This window comes from Salvelinus fontinalis, chromosome 35 (genome assembly GCF_029448725.1).
Source record: "Salvelinus fontinalis isolate EN_2023a chromosome 35, ASM2944872v1, whole genome shotgun sequence".
In the NCBI taxonomy this organism is placed as follows: domain Eukaryota; kingdom Metazoa; phylum Chordata; class Actinopteri; order Salmoniformes; family Salmonidae; genus Salvelinus; species Salvelinus fontinalis.
Window position 1 is genome coordinate 27,473,287 of NC_074699.1, and position 25,445 is coordinate 27,498,731.

Sequence of the window (25,445 nt, forward strand, 5' to 3'; positions counted from 1 at the left end):
CAAAGGAGGGGAACACACTTCTGAATAAGTGTCCCAATGCCAGGCTCGATAAATAACGTCTACAGTGTTTATAAAAAGAAACAGGCTTTTATGAGCCATTTGTGAGGTACTTGAAACGAACTCGGAGAATGACTAGTCGAAAAATGTTATGTGTTTATTGAAATTAAAGTTAAACCACTTTGAGATATTACTGTTAACCTGTCTGGCGGTTGGCTCCACAGCTGTAACCCAAGCACACAGTCTACATCCCAAATAGCACCCTGTCTACTACAGAGTGCACAGCTAGTGACCTCCCTATGGGCCCTGGTCACAAGTAATGCACTGACTAGGGTGCCATTTGGGAGGCATCCACATTGTAAGTTAGCTTGTCAGCTTCCATAGCCTGTGACGGAGGGCTAAAGAGTGTTTATCAGACTGGATGGCTATGCCCCCAAGACAACCTTTTGCTGAAACACTATACACATCATAACACTGTCTGTCTAGCACATGATTTGTTGCAAGGTCAGCGATTAATGGATACTCACTCATTTTTCTATAGATGTTCAGGGGTTGTTAAGGGACATTTGGATGGGTGCATATCATCAACCTTTCTCTCAATATTTGGAGAAAGTTTTTTGTTGACTGTACAGTATGCAATATGATTTGTACATGTGTAGTAGTGTATTGTGTCAGTCAGTACCTGGAATACTGTATTAACTGGAGAGCAGGGATAAAGCAGATGGTAAAGTCATAGCTTCCAGTCTTGAGGAGTGCCCTTTGGGCTGACATCTCTGCTGGCTGCTTGCTGCAGTGTGGTCATTAAAGAACGAGGGATGAAGGGATGAGGGATGGAGGGTTGAGGGATGGAGGGAGGAGGAGGAGGGATTTGATCCCTATTGCTTGGACAGCTGGGGGACATTACATTTTACGCTGAAATGACCATCCTCTTCAACCATTAGTGAGGGACACTCCAGGAAGCACCTCCCTGGCCTCAGCCTGTATGTACACTTCACAATTAGCCTGAATTGGATGGAAGTCAGTCAGAGCCAATGAAAAACATTCTCGTTGTTCTGCTCCCCCCTCAGTCAGCACAGCTCAGCTTAGCTTGGTTAATTATTATTGTTTTGGAAATCCACTCCAGTACGGATGTCATGGCAGAAGAGTTTGTTTTAGGGAAGTAGCAGTGTTGTTGTGGGTGTTTGTGCAGCTGCCTTGGCTGATTGGCATGGAGGCGGGTGGGGGTGGGAGTAGGCAGAGGCATGTGAGGGGGTAGCAGGAAGTGGCAAACGTTCCTATGCCGACTGGCGGCCACACCCAAAGACACCCAGAAGTTAGCACCAGAATGTCAAATCTGCAGCTTGCTGTGAAAAAAAGGGTTGTAAGTGTTTATTTGAATACTGTACACCATAACGAATACATTTGGCAGCTTAACAAGCCAGACAGCAAACAAACAACATAGTATTATGACACTAAAGCCTTAACTTAGTTTGGCAGTGAAAGCACAATGAACTTAAGTCAAATGTTTGTATTTGTATTTGCCGTAAATCAAAAAAGTCAACAACATTAAATAATTGAGAGGGAAATTAATTATCTACTTGAATGTCTTGATTATATTGGGTGACTATATTGGACGGTGTGGCTGTAGACGTCTTCATTATTTCCTTAGAGAGGATAGCTAAAAGCACTTTGTCAAACTAGGTGATGCACACCTCTTACTGGGTGACATCACCATCAATCATGTGAATTTTGGATCTCTCAATCTGCAGCTCCTCAGCTCTCCATCATACTTCCCCTAGCTCTGTCAGACAGCCACTGTAACACGCCGCAGAGCCATAATGGACTTCCTCCATTAATGAAAAAATAACATATCACACAATACAAATGAGTGGTGAGAGAAAAGTGAGAGCAGTTCAGAAATGCTGAGAGATAATTAGACTGTCCGGTGGCGGTGTTGCGTATGCTAGATTGATGGATGCTCTATAATTACCTTGGTGTTATTATTTCAGGGCCAGACAAAAAGAGAACCTGGTTCCTCTTGCTTTGAGCGTCGCAAGTTCATTAATCTCATTAATGTGTGGAATTAATATCATTTTATCAGACATTCCAGAGCTGCTGGTGGTGTGTGTGGCTGGGCCCATGATTCAGACCTGTCAGGAAGATGGGACACATCAATCTAATATAAGACACAGCCTGAGCTTGCTGATCTGCCTCCCAGTCAGGGGAAAGTGTGTGTGTGTGTGTGCAGGTGTGTGCAGGTGTGTTTGTGAGTATTTGCATGTGTGTTTTTGTACTCTAATGTGTATTATTATGACACCTACGTTATTTTGCGTCTCCTCTCCTAGAGCAGAGTTTACTGGTGTTTCAGTGCCTTGGCTGGATCACCTGTAATATACCGTTATGGCACAGTGCGATGAGTGGTAAATTAGGGCCTAATTCACCTGTAATATACCGTTATGGCACAGTGCGATGAGTGGTAAATTAGGGCCTAATTCACCTGTAATATACCGTTATGGCACAGTGCGATGAGTGGTAAACTAGGGCCTAATTCACCTGTAATATACCGTTATGGCACAGTGCGATGAGTGGTAAACTAGGGCCTAATTCACCTGTAATATACCGTTATGGCACAGTGCGATGAGTGGTAAATTAGGGCCTAATTCACCTGTAATATACCGTTATGGCACAGTGCGATGAGTGGTAAACTAGGGCCTAATTCACCTGTAATATACCGTTATGGCACAGTGCGATGAGTGGTAAACTAGGGCCTAATTCACCTGTAATATACCGTTATGGCACAGTGCGATGAGTGGTAAACTAGGGCCTAATTCACCTGTAATATACCGTTATGGCACAGTGCGATGAGTGGTAAACTAGGGCCTAATTCACCTGTAATATACCGTTATGGCACAGTGCGATGAGTGGTAAACTAGGGCCTAATTCATCTGTAATATACCGTTATGGTACAGTGCGATGAGTGGTAAACTAGGGCCTAATTCACCTGTAATATACCGTTATGGCACAGTGCGATGAGTGGTAAACTAGGGCCTAATTCACCTGTAATATACCGTTATGGCACAGTGCGATGAGTGGTAAACTAGGGCCTAATTCACCTGTGATATACCGTTATGGCACAGTGCGATGAGTGGTAAACTAGGGCCTAATTCACCTGTAATATACCGTTATGGCACAGTGCGATGAGTGGTAAACTAGGGCCTAATTCACCTGTAATATACCGTTATGGCACAGTGCGATGAGTGGTAAACTAGGGCCTAATTCACCTGTAATATACCGTTATGGCACAGTGCGATGAGTGGTAAACTAGGGCCTAATTCACCTGTAATATACCGTTATGGCACAGTGCGATGAGTGGTAAATTAGGGCCTAATTAACCTGTCTGCTATTTCACCTGTCTAGCACTTAGGATAATCGAGCCATGGCAATTGGACGTTTTTGAAACGGTATTCTGCCAAACTAATATAGAAAGTAATTGACCAGGCTGTCTTAGCCTCTAACCCTCTGACTCTCCAGCTTATTCAGGTGCCTCATGATAATGAGTTTTAATTTTGCTCAATTCCAAACACGTTATTATGAAAAATATAGTCAATTGTCTAAAAGCTTTCGTGAACTCTTTAACTATAAATAGCATTCCCACTATCAGATGTTAAATGTGGCCTTGCTGGTGGTGCTCTCATGTTGAATTGATATAGATTCTTACCAACGTTTTGTGAAGAACAATATTACATTTTAAGAATATGGCAGAATACAGTATACACATCTCACCACAGAGACACTACTACACTACCCTTCCCATTCTCCATGCAGGTCCAGATTTGTCTTGTCTGTTCAGTGTGTTTGTGGAGACAGCAGTGTTCCAGTAATAAGAGGAGGACACTACTGTCTTATCTAGAGTGCATATGGGGACGTCTCTCCAACAACAAGCCACCAGCAGAGTAGAGCAGGTGCTGCACCATGATCTGACTGGCTGTGGGAGGAGCATGTTTCCTGAACACAGACCAGACCACCAACCTAGACGGCAGCAGGGGAGATGAAGAGATAGACATATGGTAACATTGGACATTGCTTGTGGGTTGCAGATTTGTTTACTCTTTTTCCCATTTCAAAATATCCTGTCCTAAACACTGTTGATTTGGGCCTTTTACCATTACACATGTAGCTTGGATAGTAGTAGCCCACCATTAGAAAGGTAAACTATATAGCCCAGCTTTATAAACACTTTATAAACACACATTTCACTAATATAACCCATTCCTAGAATGTATTATATTGTGGAAAGAAATACAGGACGATCAAACTAGTCTGCCATCGTCCACTGCTATCATCTGTTGTCTTCCCTGAGACCTGCCATACCTGCTCTCTCCCTATCATAGTCTTATAATGGAAATGTAATGGATGCCGTAGCCCCTGACGACATCATATCCAATGGCCCTAGCTCACTGCAGGTGGTTCAGTTTGTCCATGGCCAGAGGAAATGAGATCTTTACACCCAATTTGAGGTGAAGTGACTCAGGGTTTACATGTAGGATATCCCGTGACCCTGGCGTAATGATCTCCAGGCTGCAGGTGGTCCGACTCTCGTGTGGCAGGGACAGGGCCCATAAACAGATTTAATCACATTCCTCCATGCAGTCTCTCCCCAAACCATAACCCTCCTCTCAGACAGGAACCATCTGCCTACAACACTGACTGACTACACACACACATTATGCAAATGACCTCCGCTCTGACTGACTCTTAATGAAGCACTCCTGTATGTGTGAGTGTCTCTTCTTTTACCGGAAATGTTATGTCAATGCAAATGTCTGTGAGGGCCATGTTGCATCACTGTAAAGGTCTGTGAGGGCCATGTTATGTCACTGTAATTGTCTGTGAGGGCCATGTTATATCACTGTAAAGGTATATGAGGGCCCCGGTATGTCACTGCAAATGTCTGTGAGGGCCATTTTACATCACTGTAAAGTTCTGTGAGGGCCATGTTACGTCACTGTAATTGTCTGTGAGGGCCATGTTACATCACTGTAAATGTCTGTGAGGGCCATGTTACGTCACTGTAAAGGTTTGTGAGTGCCATGTTACGTCACTGTGAAGGTCTGTGAGGGCCATGTTACGTCACTGTAAAGGTCTGTGAGGGCCATGTTATGTCGCTGTAATGGTCTGTGAGGGCCATGTTACATCTCTGTAAAGGTCTGTGAGGGCCATGTTACATCTCTGTAAAGGTCTGTGAGGGCCATCTTACATCACTGTAAAGGTCTGTGAGGGACATGTTGCGTCACTGTAAAGGTCTGTGAGGGCCATGTTACGTCATTGTAAATGTGTACTTTAGAATGTGTTTCATTAAGGCAAAGCACATGATAAAACAAACAGTGTGTTTCCTAGTACGTGGAACCGGCCTCCCCTTGTCCAGAGGCGCTTGACCCTAAAGGTCTACCGGACTTGTATGATTGGGAGGCGCCTCCCTGTCCACAAACACACACATGTACAAACAAACACATATACACACACACGTAGACACACGTAGACACACAGACACACACAGACACACACACACACACACACACACACACAAACAAACACACTAACGTGCGCACACACACACACACGGTCCCGTGTGGCTCAGTTGGTAGAGCATGGCGCTTGCAACGCCAGGGTTGTGGGTTCATTCCCCACAGGGGACCAGGATGAATATGTATGAACTTTCCAATTTGTAAGTCGCTCTGGATAAGAGCGTCTGCTAAATGACTTAAATGTAGACACACGTAGACACACAGACACACACACACACACACACACACAAACAAACACACTAACGTGCGCACACACACACACACTAATGTGCACGCACACACACACACGATGCAATCACAGTGTCATGTGTGTGCCATGTGAAGGGAGTTTAGAAGGCATGCCGGGGGCTTGTGGTAACTCTGACCCACGACTACAGAAGGGAAGCATGGCATGCAGTGTAAGCCGTCACTGAAAACAGCTGTTCACGCATCCTTTCTCCTTTTAATGGCACTTCCGCTGCATCCCATAGGCCGTCTGGGCTTGGAATACAACAGCTACTCCTTACCAAGTACAAACGCGGTTTGTGTTTAATTGTTGTCAGATTTTTTCCCTCCCCCTCCCATTGAAAGCTTTCCAAGCCCTAATAACGGAGCGGTTTGGAGAGCAGAGGCAGAACTCCATGAACACACTTGGATTCCTCAAACCAACGCCAATTCCAATGATCTGCATATTGCCCAAATGCCTAGGCCTAGGGGAAGAAAATGTGATTAAATCATAAGGGAAAGACCTGGATAATCAACAAGGATATATGGTTGGTTGGAATATCTACTTTTCCTTTACAGATGTGTGGCTTTGGCCTAATTGTTCTAAATCAGGGATGGGCAACTTTGATAGGGTGGCCACAAAAAAATCTGAACTTGTGTGTCTGCGTACACACATCCATACCTCGACCTTGCAAGTAAAACATTTTAGCGGCCCTCTTGACAGGGGAGAGAAAAGGTTTTAGAGTAAATTTCCTGCAATTCTACACATTTTGCCATTGGGCGTAGAGAAAATGAATTTTAAAGCAGGAATGCCGCAACTCTATGGTGCGGAGAGTAGATTTTGCCATTTTATAATTCATTTCACGCAATTCTTCTCATTTTGTCAATGGGCAGAGAGTAAAAGTAGCACTTACAGCTTATTTCCTGCAATTCACACATTTTGCCATAGGGTGGAAAATGTTTGCAGTTTTTAATATGATATCTGAGTGAGAGTGACTAACAAAATCAATGGGGGCCTCCGGTCGGTGATTTGACCATGATTACTACACGTTTAGATAGATGGCCGCTGGACTAATTTATCAATCTAAAAAATGTTAGCTGACATGGGCTAATTGAGGGACTGTCAGTTACTGACATAACAAGAGAAAAACTGATTTCTAAAACTGCAATTTCTAAATTGCACCTTGTGTATTCTACTATTCAAACTCTGAACAGTAATTCGAGATCCTGACTGAGTTTCCCCTGCGGCCCTACAAAAGAGGGGTCACGGCCCACCAGTTGCCCATCCTTGTTCTAAATTAAATGAAGGAAAGAATGTGGAAATGTGTGCCATTGGGGTTGCTACAGATACAGTACTTATTACTGTATAGTATGGTATGGCATATACTTAATACAGTATTCATTCAAGTAATTTAGGCAATGAAGCCCTTTATTTACTTCCCCAGGGTCAGATGAACTCATGGATACCATTTTTATGTTTCTACGTCTAGTTTGAAGGAAGTTGCTAAATAGCGTAAGCAAAAACACAAACTTACTCAGCTTTCCAGCAGTTAACACAGCTAGCATGCTAGTAGTTACCACAGCTAGCATACTAGCAGTTAACATAGACTTCCAGTCATTGCGCTAATGCTAGTCAGCATTGGCTCGCAAAACTACCTCTAAGTTCCTTCATACTGTACAGCAGAGACATAAAAATGGAATCCATGAGTTCATCTGACTGGGGAAGTAGATAAAGGGCTTCATAGCAAAATCCCGAAGTATCCCTTTAACAAATACAGTAGCTGAAAGCCTGTGTCCTGATATGTTGGTACAGTAGGTAGTTGTAGATGAAGCACTGTGGTTTTATTTCAATTTAATTTAAATTGAACCTTTATTGTTCAGGTCCTCCATTGCATAGCAGCAGGGTGGCTCAGAAGATTAGGCTAACAGGGGTCACATACACAAATACTATTAAGTCTCATTACCAGTGAACATAGTTTACCTCTCTCTCTCTCTTTCAGGGTGTTGACAGTGAGCCGTGGTACTGGGCACTTAAAGCCGCAGTGCGGTCCAGTCTGGACAGCATAGAGTCTTGTCCCTGCAGAGGGACTGGGAGGAGGAAAGCTGAGTAAATTTGTGTTGTTGTTGATGTAGATGTAGTATAGGGCTGTCCAGGCATGCCTGAGACAGATTATCTTTGGGGGGTGGATGGACTGACCGGCCAGTGGTATGAATCCATGAAACCTGCCATCCAGGCCTTAATTGGAGATCATGAATCATGCCAGGCTGTCCGGCACTGAACAGACATGTGTTTTACCTCTGCAGGCCCGCTTGGCTGCTGTGGAGGTGTGTGTGTGGACTGTGGAGGTTTGTGTGTGGACTGTGGAGGTTTGTGTGGACTGTGGAGGTGTGTGTGGACTGTGGAAGTGTGTGCATGTGTGTGTGAGTGAAGCCTCTTAGGCCTGCTGGGCTTAGCCCGGTGCTGCTCACACATTCACAGTTAGTTTAATGATCAATTAGCTCTAATTATGACTCTTTAATCAAATAAACATGACTTTGTCGTATTCCTTTTCTTTCTGTAAAATCATGTTGCATTATAGAAGTTTGATTACAGTGAGATAAATGTTTCTATAACTTATATTGTTAAGTGCTGTGTGTTCTTCCTTCCTTCATACTTTGTCCCATTCCCCCATCACTGTAATACCCGTAACACTGACAGTCTGAGGTTTAACTTGGTAGTATGAATTAGAGGCAGGAGTGTATTTGAAAGTCTGAAATCATGACCCTTGTCCAACAGCTATGGATTCCACTAACACAAAATCCATAGTGGTTGATTTGTTGAACCTTTATGATCTGAACCCAAACCTCATAATGTTCATATTCTCTACAACCCTGTGCTGATGAGGGAGAGGATGGGATAAAGAGCATGGCTGTGGGGTCAAAGGTAGAGAGAGAGGAAGAGAGCAAGAACAGGGATGGGTTGGTTGAAAACCATTAGTGTAATCAATCCTACTGTATCTGGAAGGTTGCCCACACATGCAATAAAACCATAAATGGCAATAGGAATTGAGCAATTTTTTATGTAACTTATGAACTCCTAATTACACCATATTTTATTATATTAGAGCTGTCAAACTATATATTTTTTCCATTCAGTTAATTGTATGATTTGCTGTGATTAATCTCTATGAATTGCAAATTCAGAATATGCACTAATTTAATATTTTTTTAAACAAAAAGCAATACAGGAACATTGGTGTCTTGATTTTGTCTAAATGAATGGTTAGCAAAATCAGGTAAATTGATGAAGCACACTTTCTTTAACCTAAATCTAAACTTGTATTGACATCACATTGTTGGTTTTAGCTGTCTAGATTATGTGCATTCGGACAGTATTCAGACCCCTTGACCTTTTTCACATTTTGTTACGTTACAGCCTTATTCTACAAATTATTAAATACGTGTTTCCCCTCCTCAATCTACACACAATACCCCATAATGACAAAGTGAAAACAGGTTTTTAGAAATGTTTGCAAATGTATTACAAATTAAAAACAGAAATACTTTATTTACATAAGTATTCAGACCCTTTGCTATGAGACTCGAAATTGAGCTCAGGTGCATTCTGTTTCCATTGATCATCCTTGAGATGTTTCTCCAACTTGATTGGAGTCCACCAGTGGAAAATTGAATTGAATGGACATGATTTGAAAAGGCACACACCTGTCTATATAAGGTCCCACAGTTGACAGTGCATGTCAGAGAAAAAACCAAGCCATGAGGTTGAAGGAATTGTCCGTAGGTCTCTGAGACAGGATTGTGTCGAGGCACAGATTTGTGGAAGGGCACCAAACAATGTATGCAGCATTGAAGTTCCCCAAGAACACAGTGACCTCCATAATTCTTAAATGGAAGATGTTTGGAACCACCAAGACTCTTCCTAGAGCTGGCCGCCCGGCCAAACTGAGCAATCGGGAGAGAAGGGCCATGGTCAGGGAGCCTTGGCCAAGAACCCAATGGTCCCGATGGTCACTCTGACAGAGCTCCAGAGTTCCTCTGTGGAGATGGGAGAACCTTCCAGAAGGACAACCATCTCTGCTCCACTCCACCAATCAGGCCTTTATGGTAGAGTGGCCAGATGGAAGCCACTCCTCAGTAAAAGGCACATGACAGCCTGCATGGAGTTTGCCAAAAGGCACCTAACGGACTCTCAGACCATGAGAAACAAGATTCTCTGGTCTGATGAAACCAAGATTTAACTCTTTGGCCTGAATGCCAAGCATCACGTCTGGATGAAACCTGGCACAATCCCTACGGTGAAGCATGGTGGTGGCAGCATCGTGCTGTGGGGATGTTTTTCAGGGACCTGGAGACTAGTCAGGATCTAGGTAAAGATGAACAGCGCAAAGTACAGAAAGATCCTTGATGATCCCCTGTTCCAGAGCCTCAAGACCTTAGACTGGGGTTAAGGTTCACCTTCCAACAGGACAATGACCCTAAGCACATAGCTAAGACAAAGCAGGAGTGGCTTCGGGACAAGTATCTGAATGTCCTTGAGTGGCCCAGCCAGAGCATGGACTTGAACCCAATCAAACATTTGTGGAGAGACCTGAAAATAGCTGTGCAGCGACGCTCCCCATCCAACCTGACAGCGCTTGAGAGGATATGCAGAAAAGAATGGGAGAAACTTCCCAAGTACAGGTGTGCCAAGATGGTAAAGTCATAGCTAAAAAGACTCGAGGCTATAATCGCTGCCAGAGGTGCTTCAACAAAGTACTAAGTAAAGAGTCTGAATATTTATGTAAATGTAATACCTCAGTTTTTTATTTATTTGAACAATTTGTCAAAATTTCTAAAAACCTGTTTTTGTTTTTTCATTATGGGGTATTGTGTGTAGATTGATGAAAAACAAAATCAATTTAGTCCATTTTAGAATAAGGCTGTAATGTATCAAAATGTGGAAAAAGTCAAGGGGTCTGAATACTTTCCGAATGCACTGTATATATATATACGTATTATTATTTTATTGTTATTATTATATTATTATATACAATATTACACTATATGTCCTGTCCTTTATTTTTGTATTCTTCCACTATATGATGTACATTATGTTAGTGTTGTTTTCCACCCCTGTATAGCTTGTTATATCCTCTCAGTGTAACCCATTTTCAAAAAGTCACCCAATTTCCCTCAACGTCTCCATTTTCTTTGGCTTTATTTGGTTTTGATTTGACGTTGCCTCAGTGGAATGTAGAAATATTATGGTTATGAATAAGTGGTCTCTTTGGTTCAGGTGTATAGTGCCCTGGCCCAGGCCACATAACTCCTGCCTTGTTCCTCTCCAGTTGGTCAGCCAAGGGTCACTTCACACAGCAACACAGCAGCAGTACTGATACCTTCCTGCTATTTGCATTCAATTACCATCATGAACCGGCTAAATTAAAAATCTCTTAAGGCGTATAACTACCTTGTTAGTTCTCCCTGCATCCCTGACATTTTTCCGTCCGACCTGCGAGGCAGTCAGTTGCCGTGGTGTGCAGACTAAATATTACACCAATAAAGAAAAGTTGTCTCACCACAACGGCAGAATTCTTAAATGAAATGAAATGATAATTAGGCGTGTTCTAAAATAGGGAGCCATTACAGCCGGAGGTGTCAGAAAAGTCATGAAGAGGCATTAATCACAGCTAGTCCTGCAACACACACACACACACACACACACACACACACACACACACACACACACACACACACACACACACACACACACACACACACACACACACACACACACACACACACGCACGCACACACACGCACGCACGCACACGCACGCACGCGCACGCACGCGCACACACGCGCACGCACACGCACACGCACACGCACACGCACACGCACACACACACACCTCCATCCAGATCCTCTCTTTAACACATTGCACCAGGGACAGAACCATGGCAGACCTCTAGGGAAACTCTAATATGTTTTTCATACACATTTTGACTTCATCCCAGTGCGCAGCCTGGATGAAAACGACGTCTGACTCACAGAAAACCATTGAGTTCTGCTGGACGTTGCCCATCTGTCTAGAGTAATTGAGCAGATCTTCAGGAGGGGGGCTGAAAAGTTGTTCATGCAACAGTTGAGCCATTGTGGATCCCCATTTACTGCACAGGTACTCCAGGAGAGTCTTCCTGTCATGTGGCTAAGGGCCAATATTGTTAAGATGGAGTGCTCCAATATGCTGCTCCACTTCATGGGCTGTCCATTGTGATTAGATGAGGACATCCTCCCTTATTTTTGATTAATGTAGGCCATTCTTTTGTGTTTGTATAGATTGACTAGGAAGATCTTTTTTTGTTGTAATCGGATCATAATTCTCATTAATCAGATTTGATGAGTAGGGCCTTGGGCGTTTGGTTTGATAACTGTTATTCTATGCTGAATTAGTTTCTTTGCTCAAACAAAGGATGTTTTGATTGGAAGGTCAAATTCAGGGTCACTTTTCCCTGAGATAAAATAAGGAGGAAATGACACAGTAATGGCCGTTGTCATGGTGGTCTGCTGTTCACAAACTTACAGCTGCTTCTGCTCAGGTCAATGCAGGGGACGAGGGGTCGCTGGGGTGGAACAGACAGAGAAAGATGGGGATGATGGGGAGGAAAGACAACCGATAAAGGGGTAACTCAAGACTAGGAGTTGTATGTCATTGCATTTGAGGGGTCAAACGACCTCAGCTCGAATGATTTTGAATCAAGATTAGAGTGTTGGTTAACACAGACACATTTAGGGGTTTATACTGCCCATGCAAAATGGATAAAAGATCTTCTGGGCTGTCATGTGATGTAAGATCCCCGATGATATTAACTGTGTAGCCTGCCATTTATCTTTTATGGAGTACTGTTATATCACAGAAACCGCAGCAGCAGAAAATATACAAGTAAAAATCCCTCTGGAAACCATGAAGAGCAAGCCTGGCCTGCGGGAAGTATTTTCCCCGGCCTTTTCTGTGATGTGTTGAGTGCCGTCCTAATCAAAAATCAATGCGCCCCACTTGAGGAGACCCACATGCCCTGTGTAGCAGGTTATGTAATCTGATCATATCAATCATAACTGTGTTAGAGGCAATCCATCTGACTTTCACAGGGCCGGGGTCAGTGTGTGGGGGGGCTATGCCTCCCCGCCATCAATTACCACTTATTATGGGGGGCTTACTCTGCCGGAGAGCTGTGTAGCCCTCCACCATAAATAATATTAACAGGGCCAGCCCCATGAATCAATAGCAGTACAGTTCTATTGCCCCAGCCCTAATGGAGGCTTCCATAGCTCTGCAGCCACGATCAATGGCACTGGCTCCTCTAGTGCAGTGTGGGGAGCATGGGGGGTAAATCTAGCTCTGTTGTTAATGCCCTGGGGTCTCGAGGAGGCCTCTCGCAGCCCCTCTGTCTGTCTCTGTGTCACTGTCTCTGTCACTCTCACTCTCTGTCTGTCTCCTCTCTCTACCTCTCTCTACAATATCTTCCCAAGTGTAACGCACCCCCCTACGAGGCTTTCACATGCTACAGTAGGTCTCCAAGGCCCCAGATCACACTCTGTCTGTCTGTCTGTCTGTCTGTCTGTCTGTCTGTCTGTCTGTCTGTCTGTCTGTCTGTCTCTGCAGTCTCATCTCCTATATAACCACTCTATTTGAGGCTTTTACATGTTAGCTGTGTTGGCGTCTCACTCTCTCAGGCTCACAATCTGTCTCTGGGTCTGTCTCTGTCACTGTTCCTCTGTCTGTCTCTTCTCCAGTGTAACACCACCCCTTTTGAGGCTGTTACACACTAGCTGTGCCAGTGTGTCTCTCTCTGGCCTCAGCTTGTAACAGGGTTGAGCTTAGCTCAGAGGAAGTGTTGGAAACGTGTGTCAGAAAGAGTGATTATGTGGAATTAATGAGTCACTTAATTATTATTTTTCCCTCCTTCTCTCCTTCCCTCCACTTTTCTTTGACTTCCTGCAAGCTGGAATGGATGTGGTGTGAGGAAGATGAACAGGTTGTAGAGGAGAGAGAGAGGGGAGGGGGGGGTCAGGCTGGTGTGAAGGTCTGCCGTCTCCTCTCCATCCACTGTGTCATAAACAGCTGTCAGAGACAGACAGGATGAGGTGTTTCCAAACAGCTCTTCTCAAATAGGAAGTTTATGTGCCACGCTTGGCGGTTTGGGAGTGTTGCGGCAGGGGTAGAGGGGGTGACGGGACGAGAGTGGGATTGGGTGGGGTGGTGATGTGAGGGGTTGAAAGAGGGTGGGGTGTGGCATAATTATGGAAGGAGATCATTTACGAGCAAGAGTGCAAACCAAGATTAATTAGCCTCATCATCTGACTGTGACCTTAGCTCTCTTGAATCATTGCTGCATGACCTATTCTGCCATGAGCCAATCATTCACCAGGGTCTACTGAATGCTCCCTTCCCTGCCCGGCAGCCGGGGAGAGAGTAAGTTAAGTGGCCAACCCAACCAACCAGCCCGCAGGTCCAAGTTAGCCTAGATGGGTGGCCACAGCAGATGTCTCATTGTAAGATATGAAAACATGAGCTACTCTGAGCTCTCTAGACAAAACAAAAGTCTTATCATGTGTAGTTGATCCAAATGCTTATTTTTATGTAATGTGATATTCATACATGTAGTAAACAATTTTACGTGTATCATCTACCAAATATTTTATTTTGTCTCATTTTAAAATACAGTGGGGGAAAAAAGTATTTAGTCAGCCACCAATTGTGCAAGTTCTCCTGTAACGGCTTTCTTCCTGGGATGAAGGAGAGGACCAAAATGCAGCGCAGTTAGTGGTCAACATGTTTAATATAATGAACTGTGAACACTTACAACAATACAAAACAACAAACGTGAAAAAAACGAGACAGTCCTATCTGGTGCAGAACACAAACACAGAGACAGGAAACAACCACCCACAATCCCCAACACAAAACAAGCCACCTATATATGATTCTCAATCAGGGACAACGATTGACAGCTGTCTCTGATTGAGAACCATATTAGGCTGAACACAGAAACAGACGAACTAGACACACAACATAGAATTCCCACCCAGCTCACGTCCTGACCAACACTAAACAAGCAAAACACATAAGAACTCTGGTCAGGACGTTACATCTCCCACTTAAAAAGATGAAAGAGGCCTGTAATTTTCATCATAGGTACACTTCAACTATGACAGACAAAATGAGAAAATAAATCCAGAAAATCACATTGTAGGATTTTTTTATGAATTTATTTGCAAATTATGGTGGAAAATAAGTATTTGGTCAATAACAAAAGTTTATCTCAATACTTTGTTATATACCCTTTGTTGGCAATGACAGAGGTCAAACGTTTTCTGTAAGTCTCCACAAGGTTTTCACACACTGTTGCTGGTATTTTGCCCCATTCCTCCATGCAGATCTCCCCTAGAGCAGTGATGTTTTGGGGCTGTTGCTGGGCAACACGGACTTTCAACTCCCTCCAAAGATTTTTTATGGGGTTGAGATCTGGAGACTGGCTAGGCCACTCCAGGACCTTGAAATGCTTCTTACGAAGCCACTCCTTCGTTGCCCGGGCGGTGTGTTTGGGATCATTGTCATGCTGAAAGACCCAGCCACGTTTCATCTTCAATGCCCTTGCTGATGGAAGGAGGTTTTCACTCAAAACCTCATCATACATGGCCCCATTCATTCTTTCCTTTACACGGATCAGTCGTCCGGGTCCCTTTGCAGAAAAACAGCCCCAAAGCATGATGTTTCCACCCCCATGCTTCACAGTAGGTATGGTGTTCTTTGGATACACCTCAGCATTCTTTGTCCTCCAAACACGACGAGTTGAGTTTTTACCAAAAAGTTCTATTTTGGTTTCATCTGACCATATGACATTCTCTCAATCTTCTTCTGGATCATCCAGATGCTCTCTAGCAAACTTCAGACGGGCCTGGACATGTACTGGCTTAAGCAGGGGGACACATCTGGCACTGCAGGATTTGAGTCCCTGGCGGCGTAGTGTGTTACTGATGGTAGGCTTTGTTACTTTGGTCCCAGCTCTCTGCAGGTCATTCACTAGGTCCCCCCGTGTGGTTCTGGGATGTTTGCTCACCGTTCTTGTGATCATTTTGACCCCACGGGGTGAGATCTTGCGTGGAGCCCCAGATCGAGGGATATTATCAGTGGTCTTGTATGTCTTCCATTTCCTAATAATTGCTCCCGCAGTTGATTTCTTCAAACCAAGCTGCTTACCTATTGCAGATTCAGTCTTCCCAGCCTGGTGCAGGTCTACAATTTTGTTTCTGGTGTCCTTTGACAGCTCTTTGGTCTTGGCCATAGTGGAGTTTGGAGTGTGACTGTTTGAGGTTGTGGACAGGTGTCTTTTATACTGATAACAAGTTCAAACAGGTAAACACCATTAATACAGGTAACGAGTGGAGGACAGAGGAGCCTCTTAAAGAAGAAGTTACAGGTCTGTGAGAGCCAGAAATCTTGCTTGTTTGTAGGTGACCAAATACTTATTTTCCACCATAATTTGCAAATAAATTCATAAAAAAATCCTACAGTGTGATTTTCTGGAGAAAAAAATTCTCATTTTGTCTGTCATAGTTGAAGTGTATCTATGATGAAAATTACAGGCCTCTCTCATCTTTTAAAGTGGGAGAACTTGCACAATTGGTGGCTGACTAAATACTTTTTTGCCCCACTGTACATTCTCAGTTGAAGTTAGGAGGACCTTTTTGAACATCTGAGGAACCTATAACACAAGCTAATCATGGACTATGCGTGTGCCTCATCTTGTTTGGTGTGCCAGCCCTATGCCTATGCCCAGTCTAACCTCAGTCAGCAGTGACTTCAAATAACTAGCCCTGTGCTGACCTGTAGACTTCAAAGCCTGATCAAGCCTCCCCAGACAAGGAATCTGTAGTAGAGGCAATTTGTTAAACAGGAGAGAGGTTTAGAGTGATTTGGGAGGGAGGGAGAGCATGTCGTTTCTCAGTAGTACTGGGCTGGCTAACCCACAGATCAGACCCTCAGTAGGACACAGGTGATCATTGTGGTAACCACTGTCAGACATCCCGTCTTATCCACACCGGGTGGATTTTGAAGTTGCCAATACTAAGCTGCTCAGATCAGAAAATAGCCATTGTTCTTTTCCTTGAGGAGAAGACAAGTTCATTATAGCCATTCATCAAAGCAGATGGCTCCAGTGTGCATTAGCTACATGTCATGTTACCCTAAATAATGATATCGGGTATGGATTTGTAAAAAGATGCAGAGAAAGGACCGTTCTCTCTTCTTGTCCTGTCTTCTTTGAGTAAACGACGGTTGAACAAGGAGGAAAATGCATCTATAATTAATGAAAAGTCCCATAAGTGGTGTGTTTGGCAGACAGAGTCATAAGCAAAATAACAAAGAAGCCCTTTGAGAGGATGAGAGAGAGGTTTGCTGTGGCAGCCTTTGTAGAAATCTATGGTAGGAGGTACGAGAAGAAGATACACTCCTCGTTCACAGTATAGAATGTAGTCTCATCTTAATGCCTCCTCTGTGGAATACAAGCTTCAATCAACTCTCATTGACTCTCATGTCACAGGCTAGCTAGACGTGTCTGAAAATGATCAGACAGAGAGGCAGACTACAGTTTACAAATGTCTGCCTTTGTTCTTAGAAAATAAAAAGTGTTTAAAAACCTGGTAATTTGAGTTTGTTTTGTTTTTTAGAAATGCTGTTACCGCAAATGAAAATTTCTCATGAACGCTTGTATTTCAATCATAATCAAAATCCGGAGACATTCCCATGTAATGTTTCGTTTTCATGCTGAATTACATTTCCCCATTTCAAATCAAACTTCAATCTAAAATGAAAATGTTTTCTTGAGTTTATGTATGTAGTAATGCATAGTAATTAAGTGCATACTTTTTTGTTTTCAAGATGTGCCATTTTAATCAATCTCCTATGAGGCAATCCAAACCACTCCCTTGATGAGTACGTACAGTCAGGATAAGTACAGTATTTACTTCCGCAATCGTCACAGCTGGCTGAAACCTGTCAAGTTAAGATGTATGAGTGGATATTTAAAACTGACATAATTTCATGGTAAAGATGGAAACTGTTATTGTTGTTTGATTATTGAACCTTTTGAGGCGACTACATAATGCTTTACTCTGGATTAGGGTTCAATTTAAGCCTACTTATTTATGTAAGCAGGAAAATTATGTTTTGAAAACTGTCTCTCTTTTAAAACACTGTAAACAAAGGATATCAATCATAAACCTTGACAGCTATAATGGTTACCAGAGATTGTTAGCGCTAGGTGGCTAGCTAACACAGGCCTATGCATTGCCTCCGTCAAACAACTAAATAATGGGGAAGGATTAAGGGGAAGTCATTTTTAATTGTATAAACTCTTTGCTTTTTAAAAAATTCTTAAAACAACTTGTTTCCCAATTATCATACAAAGAGCTCTGGAAATATATATTTTTTAGGTTTTGAGGTTTGAAGTGAAGACTGGGTTGTGTGTGTCTGTAGAATATTAATATGGGTTGTGAACAGTAGTTTGCATACAGTTCATGTACCAGGATATATTTTTCTTAGGTCCAACCTGCCATAGTCTGCTATGCTTTCTAAGACCCCTGGTGGAATCAGCGGTTGTGTTAATGTGCCTGTGTGGTCTCAGTGCCTCTTCCCTCTTCCATGTGTAGAGTATTAGTGAAGGCGCCTCAGCCCTGTAGCATGGTCCTGGTAACAGTGGAGAAAGTCTACTAGTGAGAGCTTCAAGCTGTGTGTGAAGAGACTATACCAACCCTCCCTCTGTGTCCTAAGGCCTTAATCAATCATTCAAATTCAGAATAGACAACAATAGACAAGTTAATTTGTTCTTCCTATCATAGAATTGTGTTTGGCAGATTCTCTCTTTTTTTTCTCTCTCTCTCTCTCTCTCTCTCTCTCTCTCTCTCTCTGTAACGGCAGATTTCCTCCTCTTCGTCTGAAGAGGTGTAGCAGGGATCGGACCAGGAAGCAGCGTAGTAAGTGTCCATGGTTTTAATATAATAAACTGAACAAGACACAATACAAAATAACAAAAGTAAATCTAACCAAAACAGTCCCGTGTGGCACAAACACTGACACGGGAAACAATCCCCCACAAACCAACAGTGAAAAACAGGATACCTAAATATGGTTCCCAATCAGAGACAACGCAAAACACCTGCCTCTGATTGAGAACCATATCAGGCCAATATGACAAACCTAAACATAGAAACACAGAACATAGACTATACCCACCCAGCTCACATCCTGACCAACTAAATAAAGACTAAACAAAGGAAAATAAGGTCAGGAACGTGACAGTATCCCCCCCCCCCCCCCCCCCCCCCCCAAGGTGCAGAACCTATAGGAGAGGGTCTGGGTGGGCATCTATCCACGGTGGCGGTTCTGGCGCTGGACGTAGTTCCCACTCCACCATAGTCAATCCCCGCTTCCGTGGCCTCCTCGGAACGGCGACCCTCCAAAATAACCCCACTGGACTGATTGGCGCCTCCGGACTGAGGGGCAGCTCCGGACTGAGGGGCCGCTCCGGACTGAGGGGTAGCTCATGACTGAGAGGTAGCTCATGACTGAGGGGTAGCTCATGATTGAAGAGGGCGGCGATATTCTCCAGCTTGAACCCAGGGTCCCTTACCGTCCAGAATTTCCTCCCATGTCCAGGAGTCCTGTGTATTTTGCCGCTGCTGCTGCTGCTGTCCTTTACCACGCTGCTTGGTCCTTGGTTGGTGGGTGATTCTGTAACGGCAGATTTCCTCCTCTTCGTCTGAAGAGGAGGTGTAGCAGGGATCAGACCAAGACGCAGCGTAGTAAGTGTCCATGGTTTTAATATAATAAACTGAACAAGACACAATACAAAATAACAAAAGTAAATCTAACCAAAACAGTCCCGTGTGGCACAAACACTGACACAGGAAACAAGCACCCACAAACCAACAGTGAAAAACAGGCTACCTAAATATGATTCCCAATCAGAGACAACGCAAAACACCTGCCTCTGATTGAGAACCATATCAGGCCAATATGACAAACCTAAACATAGAAACACAGAACATAGACTATACCCACCCAGCTCACGTCCTGACCAACTAAATAAAGACTAAACAAAGGAAAATAAGGTCAGGAACGTGACACTCTCTCTCTCTCTCTCTCTCTCTCTCTCTCTCTCTCTCTCTCTCTCTCTCTCTCTCTCTCTCTCTCTCTCTCTCTCTCTCTCTCTCTCTCTCTCTCTCTCTCTCTCTCCCCCCTCACTCTCATATCCCACCGGGGATTATGCCTTAAACACTTTGATTTGCTGTTGTTCTATATATATATTGATCGAGTTGCGGATAATGTTTCATGCCAGTGGTGGTGGTTCAAACAGAAACACACTGAGTATCTCATAGGATGCAGCAGTCAATCACAATATGCCTCCGCTCTGATCTCTCTAGCATTTCACTGTTTTGATCATTGTCCCTGACAAAGATTATGTTTTTCCCATAATAGAGATTTGGTATACCGACAGGCGGTGAGAAACAATATAGTCAGACAAGGGAGGATGTGATCTGTCTATGGGAGCCTGTCTGACCTGTAAACCTGCTTGAATCGGTCCGTCTGTCAGTGTTTGAGGGCTAATTTCCCTGATGTCATGAGTCTGGCTAACCCTGAGAGGCAGATCAAGACTTCAGGACAGCTTTTTATGTGAAACCATATCAATACTGCCCACGCTCCAGACACAGGGTTATGACTGATCTGCTGGGGAAATGTATTAAATCTGCCACCCTAACAAATACCCTGGAGACGGGTGGGTGGAGAAAGAGATGGAGGGATGAGAGGAGGGTATGTGCTTCTCTCCCTCCTTCCACATTATTGAATGGAGCAGCATAGATTTTATGGAGCCAGGAGGCCTGCTGTTATTGACCTGTGGCTGACATCTACTTTTTAGTTTCATAACATAATCAGCACTTGACACATGATTATAATAACTCAATTCAATTTAATGCATTCTTCTGCAAACACATTGATTTTTTTTACAGCTCCCAGAACCAATTACATTAATATCGGTGCATAATTAGTTTACACATTACTAAATTACTGACAGATTAAAAGTGAAATAGTTAAGTTCATACCCAGCTGCATAACTGCCAGAGAGGAAATTAATATGGATTCAAATGCTCCTTAGAGACTCAAGCAGTAAAAGGAAAAAATAAATAAAAGCAACAATCTATAAAGCAAGCTTGCAGAAGGAAATCCTCTCTGCAGGCCTGGTGTTAGTTTCCAGTTGGGAAATTGAGGGCCAGGTAATTAATATGGTCCCTAATTAGATCTGCATATGAAAATCGATGGCTCCTGGTAACAGCCGGGGACTCAGAGCCTTTATGGACACGTACTGTAGGCATGCAGAGACCAGAGCAGCTTGATCTCAAAGCCTTCCATTCAGCCTGCCTTCAGAGCCTTCAGCCCTGGACATGGCACGGAGCAGAGGTTTGTTTTAATGCTGCATACCTCTGATATTATATGTGTCTATTTACAGTACAGTGTGGGTGGTAGTGGCCATGGTAGTGCCAGTATTTTCACTGCCCTACACCTCACCCATAGTGTGCTATATTTGTGACACTATGTGCAGATATGGAGACATGGCAGAGAGCAGGTATGCATCATGTACCCGAGGAAACATCCCTCGTCGGCTTTGTGAGGCAGATCCCTGCACGGCGTCTCTGCTTCTCCTCTACTGAAGAGTTGTGAACAGATCAAACAGACTCCTTTCAGCACAGAGCTGCTTGATGACATTTTATTGCTAAATCTTCAGCAGAAGAACTGCTTGATGGCACGCTATCGCTAACTTTTCAGCAGGGAAGCTGCTTGATGGCATGATAACATTTCAGCAGAGAAACTGCTTGATGGTACGTCATTAGCTATTGCTAACTTTTCAGCAGAAATGTATTGCTCTGACCTTTGATGTCCCCCAATTGATCCAATGTCCTGAGTGGCCGTTTCCCCAGAAACATACATGTATAATTGGTATTGGGTTCCAATGGTTCTCTCTCAATGTCTTGGGATGCTTTGCAGCAATATAAATCAATTCACACTTATAGAAACAATATGGGCACATTAGTGCTGACTGCTGGTCATTTGAAAAGGGTCTGGGAGGGAAACTTCAATAGAGCGTGATTAGGCACAACCAATCTATCTTGATCTATCTATCCTGAGTCTTCTAATAGCAAGCAGAAGCTAAGGAAGATGAGGAAATGTCAATCATACTCAATTTTTGCTTCCAAGGTGTTTGAACTCCTGAGTCTTCAATTTGAGGGACGGGTGTTTTCTTCTTCACTAAACAAAAGAACAATGACATCAATATAATCAGGGGAAAGATGCATTTAAATAGGTGCTGTAGTCCATGAGGGGAAAAAATACTTGACTACTAATGTTCTATTTGCCACCTTGACATTCTACTGTATGCAATCTGCCCTCAGAAGTCTCTCACACCTTATTAATGGGCATAAATGCTTTAAGTATATTTAGCAAAGGTGAGACTACGAACATATGGCTGAGGAAATGTTGTGTTTTCTCATTACACATACACAGGAGATTTTGGAGGCATTCATGTGTTTTGACACTGAACACGTTTTAGGTGCCAGCGCTTTAGGCTCTTTAGTATGGTGTCATTTGTTTTACAATTTTTGTCTGTTTCAGTTAGCTATGATAGCTAGCTACCTTTTCACAGTCGTCGTGTTTGTGGGAGTAAAAGTCGTACATCAGCAGCAGTAGTCTGATAGAACGCATTTCAATATCTCTTACATCTTTTCCCAATTACAACGTCATAAAAAGCCACATTTGAATTGAGTCGGTAATTCTTGTATAGTTTGAGCTGTGTTTAAAAAAAAAATCTGATCTCAAAGGTGATCTAATCTTGCTCCTTTTTGGGTATTACTCAGAGAAAATGAAAGCGGACTACTTAGACAACTCCCTCATGATGAATATAGATATTTACATAATTCCCCCAGTTCCTCTCAACATTGATTTGTTTCATTTTCCCAACATTTCTCTCCAGCCCGCTGGTCTAGTTAGTGGTCTTCATACCAGCTTTTGATGTTGTCTGTTCGGAGCCACAGTAAAGCATGGAGAACTATCCTTTAGCTAATTATCCTCAAGGTCCAATAACTGTGGGTTGAGGGTCTACAGAGGAGAGCTGGCTATAGAGGAATCTCCTAATCATTCTCTCTAAATGTATTTAGTACACTGAGAGACTCTGGTTGCCTACTGGAGTTTTAACCAACCTATAACTATGGGTAGCATGAGGCAGTGGTGTGTCTTTACAGTAGTGGATTCAGTAGTAAATCAGTGTATACTATATATTGGATGCTGCTGCTTTAAAGCCTAGTGGATCAATCTCAGGAGTTACAGGCACAGCTGGAACCTAGTCTGATTATGCCTCCTCACAGGGCACCCAGGTTTATGTGCCATATTTTTTCCATAACTAATTAGCTCGAAAATCAACACGTGTAGGGCTGCTAGCACTTTCAGTGAACTCCTCACACATTAGAGCTGCGATGCTACTGAAACTATAGTATGAATGAACAGGAGACAAGCCATTTGAGTCATTTCCCTTGTTCACAATTTATGTACTCCTATCTCGGAAATTATAACAATGGACATATTAACAGCATATTTAAGGCAGTTATGCGTACGACACGGCACTTCATCTTAATTGCCTATTCTGGTTATTGATGTAGAACTGTAAACGGGGAACAGCTGAATTACACACATTAATTTGTCATCCTCCACTCTAACCCTCTCTCCAAGGTAACACACCTAATGGTTTTTGGGCTGAGGAGCCTGGGGGAGGCTCGGAGAAGGCTGAGAGCTGGGGGGAGATTGGGAGGCTCGGAGGAGGCTGAGAGCTGGGGGGAGATTGGGAGGCTAGGGAGGAGGCTTGGGTACCTGTCCACTCAACCACGGGCTGGCCCTGCTGCTGTTTACTCAGCTGCAGGCTTTCTCTCTCTCTCTCTCTCTGTCCAGTCTGAGGGCACAGGAACAGGTCGCTAAATATTTCATTTCCCAAGTAAAACACGCTTCCCCTCTTCAGTTATACAAAGAAACAGATCACAGTGATGAATGTGCAATCAGCCTGATTAACTCATTATTAGACGTCCAACTGGATCCTCCGAAGGGAAATGAGGGCAACACAGAAAATATTGTTTATGTCCCAGGCATACTTGTTGCCAGCTGGGTGTGTGGAGCTGTGAAACTCTATGGACCTCTGTGAGGCTGTGCGGTGAAGGCTCGAAATGTGAAAATGTGTCGTATGAGGTCAAATCAAATCAAATCAAATGTATTTATATAGCCCTTCGTACATCAGCTGATATCTCAAAGTGCTGTACAGAAACCCAGCCTAAAACCCCAAACAGCAAGCAATGCAGGTGTAGAAGCACGGTGGCTAGGAAAAACTCCCTAGAAAGGCCAAAACCTAGGAAGAAACCTAGAGAAGAACCAGGCTATGAGGGGTGGCCAGTCCTCTTCTGGCTGTGCCAGGTAGAGATTATAACAGAACATGGCCAAGATGTTCAAATGTTCATAAATGACCAGCATGGTCAAATAATAATGATCACAGTAGTTGTCGAGGGTGCAGCAAGTCAGCACCTTAGGAGTAAATGTCAGTTGGCTTTTCATAGCCGATCATTAAGAGTATCTCTACCGCTCCTGCGGTCTCTAGAGAGTTGAAAACAGCAGGTCTGGGACAGGTAGCACGTCCGGTGAACAGGTCAGGGTTCCATAGCCGCAGGCAGAACAGTTGAAACTGGAGCAGCAGCACGGCCAGGTGGACTGGGACAGCAAGAAGTCATCATGCCAGGTCGTCCTGAGGCATCAGGGGTTTTCCCAGAAGCACCTGGGAAGAGGGATTCTTAGCATTTGTGATTAACTGATTCATTCTCTCCAACCCTTTGTTTACCTCTCGCTGCACTCTCTTTTCCTCTCTCTCTGTTTGACTCTCTCTCTCTCTTCCTTCCCCTCTTTGCTGACCCTTGGATTGCCAGCAGATGGAGCTGCAGTCTCTTAACAATCCCCCTACAAGAGGATGAACAAGACAACACATGCTGCATCCGCTCACACACACCACATGCTTTATTTTAAAAAAGGAATACAGCTTAGTTCCTGAGTTGAAGCAAATGTTTGTTGAAATAAGTGGAGATTTCCTAGTTTTCTTTAGCAGGAAAAAAAGAGAAAAAAGTTTCTTTATTGGTTGAGCTCGTGGTGTTCTGTGATTACCTTACTGTGATCTTTCTTTTTTTGCTGTTTTGCTTTCAGATAATGTTTTCCGTTCCAGTTACTTGTTCCAGTTACAGAGAGGGTGTCTGCCGGTGGGCTGTGTAGGGGCTTACTCTGATGGAACGTAACGTAGCTGGTAGGATGTTCTGCATGGGCTAAAGATCAGAGCTCTGTAGAGAGGCTGCGCTGAGTGGCATTATGGATGTAAGTAAGAGCAGCACTAACTGACTTACATTTTTAAAAGCACACAGAGGAGAGGTGTCTGGGCTGAGGAGAGAGGAGAGCATGCTGGTTGTTCATATTAAGGGCTAATTAAGCTGAACATGTACTGTGACTGCATCAGGCCATCAGCCACTGGGCCTTGTTGTCAGATAGAACATAGATGCTATTTAGCTAGGATT

The 25,445-nt window shown here is 43.6% G+C and overlaps 1 long non-coding RNA gene across 1 annotated transcript; it reads right to left on the minus strand.

The window, feature by feature from the left end:
- Positions 1-24,170: 24,170 nt before the first annotated feature.
- Positions 24,171-25,133, minus strand: LOC129834653 (uncharacterized). Its single transcript, XR_008756289.1, has 3 exons — positions 25,045-25,133; positions 24,728-24,843; positions 24,171-24,664 (listed from the first exon to the last, which is right to left on the minus strand). It is a non-coding gene; the product is annotated as an uncharacterized LOC129834653 (long non-coding RNA).
- Between the last annotated feature and the right edge of the window lie 312 nt (positions 25,134-25,445).